The sequence below is a fragment of the Canis lupus genome, chromosome 28, assembly GCF_048164855.1.
Source record: "Canis lupus baileyi chromosome 28, mCanLup2.hap1, whole genome shotgun sequence".
Lineage (NCBI taxonomy): Eukaryota > Metazoa > Chordata > Mammalia > Carnivora > Canidae > Canis > Canis lupus.
Genome location: NC_132865.1, coordinates 14,962,690 through 14,971,087, shown reverse-complemented (window position 1 = coordinate 14,971,087; position 8,398 = coordinate 14,962,690).

Genomic DNA, 8,398 nt, shown 5'->3' with positions numbered 1-8,398 from the left:
GCCTACTTGTCTTTCTTCAACTGGTAACTTGGCTTCTGACACTCTAACATCCCATCATCTCTATTAAAATCAAGGAATGACATTAACAATGACATTACCTATGGTCATGCTTGGCTACAAAAAAGAGCAACCCCAAAACTTTTCAAGGACGCAAGTAATCCCCTCCTTAATGTATGTGTCATCATCTTGGTAAAGGGATTGAAATCTGGGCCTTTTCCTTCTTAATACTATGCCACACAAGTGCTGGTATTTCAGCCTCATTAAAGGCAGGCCACCACTGAATTTAGGATTGAGTCAATCAACCAAAGAAATTGTTAGAGTCACTTCCAACTCCATGAGCACAGTCGCAGAATTTCGGTACTTGCACTCATATCAATGTATTTAGTCCCACCCCTCTAGTGTTATTTCTATATTCTTTGGTCTAACTCCCTTAGAATCCACTTCCACATACTTTCCCCAGATTATGGATTATAATCAACAAACTCTGCAATTCTATTTCTTCTTGAATCATACTCTGTACCGTACCTGACTTCTGAAGCATACTGAGATTTGGCCGATTTATAGGTCAAGTGAAGAAGCATGAACATCCCCCTTGCAAGACCTGTACCCAAGGTAAGTTTGTCATGGGTCTTCCAGCAAAGAAATTCTTGTACCCTTCACTTGAGGAATTCAAGACTATTTTATCTGATTCCAACCAGATGTCCTCATTTTAATTTACAGGGTCTCGTTCTTTCCTAGCTAATTCCCTAACTTTCAGATAAGAAAGTCTTGAGTTTATTGGTTCAACTGATATTGTAATTCTGCAATGCTTATCATTAAATTTTGTGTTTGATTTTTGGCCATGAAATTTCTCTGATTCCAAGATCATGACATAAACAGAGAACTTAAAGACCTGAGCTTATCATTTTCTTCTTTCTGCAAGTGCTCCAGTTTCTTTAAGAAAAATGCCATAGCTCTCATAGTCATCTCTGCTGCCCTAACAGTCAAGTACAGCAGCCACTTGGACTCCCAAAGCATTTTGTTCAAATTGGCACTTCATCACAATGACAGATAATGGATGGCTTCATTAATTGTGACGCTACTGTATGTCATGGATTATCATCCCATTTCCTACTGACAAAAAGTGCAGCACTGCACTGAAGCCCAAGGACATGACCAGATCAATCTCCAAAACCCCATATTTAAAGGTTTTTCTTCTAAGACCATTCCCATCATCAATTCTATGGTTGCTCATGTCCAATCAAAAACCAGAAGCCACATAGTTATTAGAACATGGAAATTTTAATTTTTTTTTAATTTTTTTTTACTAATAGTCACACAGAGAGAGAGAGAGAGAGGCAGAGACACAGGCAGAGGGAGAAGCAGGCTCCATGCACCAGGAGCCCGACATGGGATTCGATCCCGGGTCTCCAGGATCGCGCCAAACGGCTGTGCCACCCAGGGATCCCGAACATGGAAATTTTAGTACAAAGAATTATTAACTAGTAAAAGGTGGTTAGCTATTAAAAGGAGAAAAGAGGACTATAAGAGGTTCAGAAGTAGCAAATACAGAATGCAATAGGAACATGCAGCCTAACAATGGCCAGAGGCCAGGTCCATGAGCTGGTTTACAGAAACAGCATATTCAGCTCTGAAGAAACTTGCCTGAGGGTCCAGGTGAGCCAGAGAACTAATGGCAATATTTTTAATATTTATTTGTTCATTTTAAAGAGAGAGAAAGAGGGAGAGAGCACATGCAGGGGGTAGATGCAGAGGGAAAGAGATAATACTCTAAGCAGACTCCTCACTGAGCATTGAGCAGGGAAACATGGGACTGGATCTCATGACTCTGAGATCTTGACCCGAGCCTAAACCAACAGTTGGACACTTAACCAACTGCACCACTCAGGCACCTCTGTTGGCTCTTTTTAAAGTGTGAGCTCTATAGACAAGAAGGCAGAGACCTGGAACTAAACATGTGCATGAACTTGGGCAAGTATTACACTGCGGTGTCTGACATTAAGATAGACCTAAAAGTGCACACACTGGGAGCAAAACCTGTAAAAGATGAGAAAAAACTGGAGTAAGGTAGGCAAAGAAGGGCTTCAGACCATGATGTGGGTCTGACACAGGTGACAGGGAAAGGGAAAGGAAAGGGGGATTGGCAGGAAAGAGTCAGACTGTAGTGCAAGTCTATGAAAGTCTCACTGAGCCCAAAGGTTGTCCATAGAGGAGTCCCTCGCAGGCCAGAAATAGTCAGCCCTTTTATCACCACCATGGCCAGTCATTAATTGAGGATTGCCTTGAAAGCACAAGACCTCAACTCAAAGCAGAGGAAGATCCTGAAGACACCTGCAGTCAAGGATTTTCAGCTAACTGTACTCCCCACAGTGAGTTCTCTCTTGATGGGAGATCTGAGCACACTCCTCCATGGCTGCCACCTAAGTTAGGTCCAGTTACTAACAAGGAGATAAGTATGGCCATAGTGGATAGGTATTAATAGGCTGGGACTAGAGAGAAAAATGAGGCACCCAGGGTACAAAATTCAAAGAGGCACTTGCTCTCAGGTGCCCACCATGTACTTGCACAAGACTAAAATAAGTGCCTCTAATTTGGCAATCTGTGTGAGTCCCAGCCCGGCACAAATCCAACTATTCAGATACCACAACTAACTTTGTTATATTTGGTTTTTCACATTTTTATTCACCCAACAATCCATGATAACTTTTTATGTATTTCGAAATATACCTCATCTCTGAATATTTCTTTTTTATTATTTAGAGTTTACCATTTTTATGGTTCCATTTTTTACGTAAGATCATATAACAGTAAAGTGTATAAATCTTCACTAAATGTTTAGTGAATTATTTTAAAAATGCATACACCTATTTAACACAAACCTCTATCAAGACATATAACAAGATAGTTCCCAGATAGTTCCCACATGCCCCTTCCCAAGAAGTGCCCAACCCTACCTCTAAAGGCAACCACTGTTACAAGTTCTTTTTATTCATTTTGCCTCCCCTAGAAATTCACATAATGGTGTCCTACAGCATAACTATGATGTGTAAAGAGTACATATTTATGTTTCTATACAGTTAGAGCTTTCAAACAAATTTTGCTGAAACTTGGCACCTGGGCCAAGAGTATGTCACTATAACTTTTACCAGTTCAGCTAGAAAGATCGGCCTGACTTCAGAGGTATGTGTCTACATTTCACAAAGGATGAAGCCCAGACCTATAGAGTCACTGGATTCTGTTATTTTCCTCAAAAGAATGATGGTTGGCTGGCTGGCTGGCTGGTTGGTTGGTTTGTGTTAGCAAACAGTTTAGCTGGATTAAACAAAAAAAAATCTGTCTTCCCTTTGATGAGTGGAAGCTGAAATCTGTGTTGTGTTTGTTTGTTTGTTCAGTTTTAAATCCTTAGCTGGATTTTTTTATCATCTACCCATACATACATAGTTCAGAGGTTAGCCAGAGAATTGAAAAGTGTTTATACGTAGAATGTAAGTCTTCAATTCTCAGGGACTCCTGAGACTCCTTAATCTTCCTGGGATTAAAATCTCTTACTTTCAATCTGCTGTGGTCATCCAAACCCTGGTTTTTCAAGACAGTAAGACTGTACCTTTCTACCAGAGTTTCAGTTATCTGGTATGATGCTGATAGGGGTCTGCACTCAGGCCAGGGATCAACCAGTGTCATTCCCTTCTTCAAATAGTTGTTTTTTACACTTTTAAGACCATTTATAACTGTTATCTGTAGGATACAAAACTTTCTCCACATTGAGTTTTTTAAAGGCTCAGAAAAAAAAAATAGTGTATGTCAAATCCATTTTTCATATCATTTGGGTAGCATATTGTGTTTTCCTAAATGACTGCAACATTACCTCCCTCAGTACTCTTTTATTTTCCAAGTGACTTTAGCAGTCCTCCCACCACGAGCTGTCATCTGTGTTCCCATGAAACTGACTGGGGGCTTGTGTCCACTCTGACCACTAGAATACAGTGGAAGTGAGACCATATGACTTCAAGTCTAGGTATTTATGAGGATTTGCATCCACATGGGTTTTTCTTGGGATGTTAGCTCTGGGGGACTGAACCAGCCAAAAACCATTATCCACCACCAAATAAGGGAGTGAATGAACCTTAAGTTATAGCAGATTCTAGCCTTTGAGTCTTCCAGCTGACCCTAGACATCACAAAGGGGAAAAATGCTGGTCTCATTGTGTTCTCTCCAACTACTGACCCATAAAATTCATGGTTGGTTTTTACCAGTAAGTTTTGGGGTAATTTATTACAGAACAATAAATGACAACAATGACTTAGATGTTAGGATAATCTAGCTATGTATGACATCTGTAACACCAGCAATTTCCAGTTTTATTTGGGTTGATATGGGTGCTTAAAGAGATGCCCCCTTACTCTCTCACAATTCCCTCTTAAAGTTGCAGGTTAAGAAAATGAAGTCAAATTTCCCAGATAGAAGAGGATTGATGTTGACTGAAATATATTCCTTCATTAGGGCCTCCTGCTCCTTGGAAATTTTAACTGATTTGAACCTGAATTCTCTGTCTCTATGAATCAATAATTTAATTTTTATTTGGAGTATTTATGAGTTCTTTATAACACTTCCTGGAATATCATATATGCAAGATCAATTTTTTTTCTATACAGTCAGCATTATTTGAATTTCAAATAGGACATGGATGCTTTTAGAACAATTCAATAAAGGAAGAGTTTAGCAAATTCTATCTTTTGTCAAATAATAAACTGTGTGTTAACAAGCAATTGTAAATAATAATAATATATAAGTGCATAGCTCCATACCCAGTGGGGAAAAAAGCTAAGTTATAGTGATAAACTCTTTTTTAGAGGAAAAAAATTGAGAATGGATCCAACATCAAGGGGTATTATGTAAAATATGTTGTATAAAAGTGGATTAATATTTTGAAAGATAACACTTCCATTCTACATTTCTTTTGAGTTGTTCATATTTTCTTCAAAACTTATTGATATACATGAGCTAAAATATATCTAAAATCTATCATGTACAATTATAGAAGAAAACAAGAGAGGTAGATAATGATAATGGGATATTAATGTTAGTGTGGTTAAAGTCAAACTCATTTATCACTAATGGCAATATAAATTGGTACAATATTTTTGGAGAGCCATTTGGCAATTCCTATCAAGAGGAATAAGAATGTTCATATCCGATGACTCAGGGATCCCACTGCTGGGATATAAAAGTAATAATATGAAGTTTTTATTACGTAAATTTTTTAGACTCAAAAAATAGCAATAACCTAAATGTTGAACAATTAGGGAATCGTTTTTAAAAGCCAGTGGATTCTTATGCAGTTATTAAAACTAATAATTTCAAAGGAAATGTAGTGCCATGGAATATATGTTAGTTTTCATGATAAAACATTAAATGATAATAGAATAATACAAAAATAGAAAACATTACCATACTAAATTTAAAAATAAATATAAATGTGGGCAAGTACTAGAAGGGAACACATAAAAACAAAAATATGTTGATTTTTAGGAGTTGTAAGCATCTTCAGTTTATTTTACATTTTAAGTTTCTGATATCCTTTAAGAAATAAAATAAGTTAAAATAAAATAAAATTCTGATATCCTTTAATTTGAAAACAATGATGATTCTACAATTAATTATAATAGACCCATACTCCTTAAACACAGTTGGCTACTAATTTAGATCTCTGTCATCCGCCTGCATTAATAAAAAATTATGCTAACCATTCTAACAGGTGGTATCTCATTGTGCTTTTGATTTTCATTTCCCTGATAACTTGTGATATTAAATATCTTCTCACATACCTTTTGGCCATTTATATATCTTCTTTGGAAAAATACCTATTCAGTTCCTCTGCTTATTTTTTAATTTGATTGCTTGAGCTTTTTTGTTAATGAGTTGTATGAGTTCTTTATATATTTTGAATATTAACCCCTTGTCAGATGTATGATTTGCAAATATTTTCTCCCATTCTGTAAGTTGCTTTCTCATTTTATTAATTACTTCTTTTACTTATGCAGAAGCTTTTTCATTTAATGTACTTCTTGTTAGAATGACTATCATCAAAAAGACAAGAGATAACAAGTGTTGATAATGATGTAAAGACAAGGGAACACTGTGCACTGTTGGTAGAAATGTAAGCTGGTACAGCCATGATGGAAACAAGGATGGAGATTCCTCAAAAAAATTAAAAATATCATAATCCAGAAGTCCCACTCCTGGACATTTATTTAAATGAAATAAAAACAGGATGTCAAAAAGATATCTGTACTCCCATGTTGATTGCAGCATTATTCACAAAAACCAAGATGTGAAAACTTAAGTGTCTGTCAATGGGCAAAGATGTGATAAATATATATTTATATATATAAAATATATTTTTATATAATATATAAAAATATATATATATTTTTTACAATGGAAGATTATTTAGCCATAAGAAAGAAGGAACTCCTGCTATTTGGGAAAACATGCATGGACCTTGAGGAAATTATGCTAAGTGAAATAAGTCAGACAGAGAAAGACAAATGCCATATGATATCAGTTTTATGTGGAGTTTATAAAAATGGAGAGTAGAATAGTGTGGTTACCAGAAGCTGGGCTGGGGGATGTGGGGAGATGTTGGTCAAAGGAAAAAACTTTCAGTTAGAAAATGAGTCTGGGAATCGAAGGTACAGCATTGTGATTTTAGTTAACAATATTGTATTGTATACTTGAAAAGTGCTAAGAGAGTAAATCTTAAATGTTCTCATCATAAAAGAAGAAATGGTAATGATGTGATGTGATGGAGGTGTAGCTAAGGCTACAACGGTAATCTTATTGCAATATAAAAGTGTATCAAATCAACACACAGTACATCTTAAATTTGCACAATGTTATAGGTTAATTATATCTTAATAAAACTGGAAAAAATATGCAGCAATTCATACATAGCTGCTAAGGGAGTGAACTGTTTAATGAGCAGAAATTTCCTAAAGCCAAAAGTTCTTAGCTTAAATAGATAATACATATACACATGGCAGACCTTTGCCTATTGGAAGTCCTATGATTTGAGTAGACTATCTTCATAAATGAAAAACATTTTGTCCCATAGTTCTGACTCTGCTCCAGATTTTACAACCTTTTTCCAATTTTTTTCAGAATCTGCATTTTGTTCTAACATAGCATTAACTCATCCTATCCTCTAGATCTTATAAGGAAAGGTAAAAACAGAAGGGGCTTGGAGTTATGAGACACAGTTAGGTGACAGGAGACTATATTTCACCTACTTGATAATTTTGTTTGAGATGGACCTATTGAGGGTCCCATAGTACAAGGGTTCTTAAACTGTACCATGTTTAAGAAAACTTGAAGTTTGGAGCTTTTAACATATAACTTGTACACCCAGTCCACATGCCCAAGGATGATGCTTCAATGTCTCTAACCTGTGGACCAGGATCTATGTTGTAACAACATTTGAAAGGGATTCTGATACATGTGGTCCCAAGACCATGCCTGGGAAATTTTGATATAAAATTTAAATGAATATACCTGGTTTTTCTTTCCAGGTAGTCCTCATCTGATCAAAAAAGGGAAGGAAAAAATATACATATATGGCCTCCATGGTATTCTTCTTTGTTTAATTTCATTGCTTTGCCCCCAAGTGAAAGGGAACATGGAAAAACAAAAACTGTTTTAAGAGAGAAAAATATCCAATCAGATGTTATAATTTGTAAAATATTCTACATGACTAATCAAATATATACTAAAATTATCTATAGAAAACAGTGGGAATTTACCTGGTAAGTCCCAGGACCAGGGTAGGGTGGTCAATAGGCTACTGCCCACACCTTCTCTCTGTCCTCAGTTCTTAATTTTCTGCACTAGACCAGAGTGAAGGCAGCAGCACTGCCACCAGCTGCCCGTGTCACTCTCTCACCTCCTCTGATTGTGCTTTCCATTTAATTGTGATTATCATGAAATAGGCCTTAAAAAGAAAAAAAAACAAAACAAAACCTGAGGATTCTGGCCAAATAAATAAATAAATAAAATTGGAGTAAAAGAAATCTAGTTTAAAAAGTCCATAATCATCTAGCAAAAACAACAAAACTAATCAGTGGAAGTCATAGACATGTATGTCTTTCCTGCTCCCCCACTTTCCATGAGTCTTTAATGTTGGAAATTCTGAACATTTGTACCTTCTAAAGAAAATTTCAAGAAACTTAAGATGCATGATGGGTTTAGCATTTCCATGTTTTGGCCTTCACATTTTCTATACCTGGAACCATTGGAAGCCCAGTGCATGCAAAATCTCTAAAAAAGAAAAAGAAGTATATTTAAGAATAATTGGTGGCAAAAGGATCACTGAAGATGTGATGTGTCTAGTATCCAAGATCTA